The sequence below is a fragment of the Schistocerca cancellata genome, chromosome 5 (assembly GCF_023864275.1).
Source record: "Schistocerca cancellata isolate TAMUIC-IGC-003103 chromosome 5, iqSchCanc2.1, whole genome shotgun sequence".
In the NCBI taxonomy this organism is placed as follows: Eukaryota; Metazoa; Arthropoda; class Insecta; order Orthoptera; family Acrididae; genus Schistocerca; species Schistocerca cancellata.
Genome location: NC_064630.1, coordinates 597,308,674 through 597,310,741, shown reverse-complemented (window position 1 = coordinate 597,310,741; position 2,068 = coordinate 597,308,674). Strand labels below are relative to the sequence as shown.

The following is a 2,068-nucleotide window of genomic DNA, read 5'->3' as shown; positions in this document are numbered from 1 at the left end:
GATACATAGCGTGGATAATCAGAACACACTGAATGAACCGCTAACTAGTGATACAAATAACTTTTTCAAACATTTTACTGGTTTCTTTTAATAACTACATTTTTAGCAATTGGTAGGATACCATAATTTCATGAGGTCCTTGGAACAAGTATACGTTATCTGTTTGTATAGACATCTCTGTGACTTCCTTCTTTACTTGCGCGTGAGCTCACTCGCGTTTCAGTGTCGTGTTTGGCTACGTGGTGTGTGGTATCAACGAAGACGCACGGGTGGTTTACGACGATAGAGGAGAGAGCCATGTGGTTAGATGTTGAACGCCATAGGCGACACCGTTTTAGAGTTTTTTTATATTTTGAAAACTATGTGAAGATGCACCATGGAAGACACGGCTGCAACGAGGGAAGTAGCCACGGTGTTTTAATTTTATTATCAATTTTATTCTGCCTGGTGCATGTTCCATTTTAGCGAGTTTTAACAGGTTCTTTTACTTTTTATTATTCTGATGATGGAAGCTTGACTTCCGAAACACGTCAATCTTAGTGTTTTACACTATAAACAAGAGGTTGAGCAGATATATTTTTTAACAAAGACAAAACAATGCAATAAGAGAGTGTGGAACCGAAAATTGTCATTACATGGTACCTAAGAGGAATTTCACACACTATACAAGGAGCTCGATGAAGAGAAATCCACATTTTATAAATATTTCAGAAAGACGAAGCTTTATTTCTTTTCATTCGTTACGTCAATTTGCATCCAGAATAACTAAAAGGAAAACAGTATCGCGAGCTGTCATCACACCCCTGGAAAAACCGGTTTGTTTGAGTTGCCTGTCCAGTGCAAACTTTTGTTCAGTAATCATATATCCCTCAACATCTTTCGGTTCAAGATTTGTAGGTTTCTTTTACGTCTTGGTTTTTAGTAGTTCAAGTGTCTTATTTGTACTACGGTTATCAAGTGAAACCACCTAAATGTTGATCGTTGACGCTTGCAAACCTGTTTCATACACAATCCAGAGAGCTACTTATTAATAAATAAATCTACCACAAACACATATTTAAACAAACAACTCTAACTCATTACTTGATGAATATTTCACAAAAAAGAAAGGATTTTGCTACTGTTGTAGAGTCAATCCATTTCTTTATGGAACATAACAAAAGCCCAACATCATAAAAATAAACTCCACTTCCTAATCCATCTGATTCCACCCACAGTATTTTTCGCGCTTCAACATACAGTCAATCGCAGTCCATTTCATTGTAAAATATTAAATAAGATACCGGTATTATAAAAATAAAATCAACTTTATAAATACGAAGTGGCAAACAATTTAGTACGCTCATGTCATGCAATTCAGACTGCTGCTCCACTGCTTCAGTTAATCTTCCGTCATTTATTATAAAATGATAAATTTTAACAAAAGAAGTAAAGAAAACATACTATTTATAACAAATAACAAAAATATCGAGCAAAAAAGATTTAGAGTAACAACTGCCATCAGTCACGAAGAAACGAAATATGAATATTAGCGCGAGGCTGTATATCGGGAGGGAATGATCCTAAAGGTTACGTAATCAGTAACGGATGGTGACATCATCCTTCAAAATTTTCTTCCCGAGACATCTTGACGGTACCGTGAAGTGACGTGACGTTATGTGACGGACGGTATGGATGTCGCCATTTAAACTCTCCTGCAGGAGAGCTTCTGTAAAGTTTGGAAGGTAGGAGACGAGGTACTGGCAGAAGTAAAGCTGTGAGTACCGGGCGTGAGTCGTGCTTCGGTAGCTCAGTTGGTAGAGCACTTGCCCCCGAAAGGCAAAGGTCCCGAGTTCGAGTCTCGGTCGGGCACACAGTTTTAATCTGCCAGGAAGTTTCATATCAGCGCACACTCCGCTGCAGAGTGAAAATCTCATTCTATGTTCAAAGAATTTGTGTTGGTACAGAGAGTGTCTTTGGTCAGCACTTTTATTCCACATTGGCGACAGGGTGTGTGTATCTATTTGTATTATATTTATTATTGCAAAAATAGTTCGTATTAACACTGCAAAACTGGCATGTGATATTC

The 2,068-nt window shown here is 37.8% G+C and overlaps 1 non-coding gene across 1 annotated transcript; it reads left to right on the top strand.

Annotated features, from left to right (window-relative positions):
* Nucleotides 1-1,777: 1,777 nt before the first annotated feature.
* Trnas-cga (transfer RNA serine (anticodon CGA)) lies at nt 1,778-1,852 on the top strand. The gene has a single exon. It is a non-coding gene; the product is annotated as a tRNA-Ser (tRNA).
* The last annotated feature ends 216 nt before the right edge of the window (nt 1,853-2,068 follow it).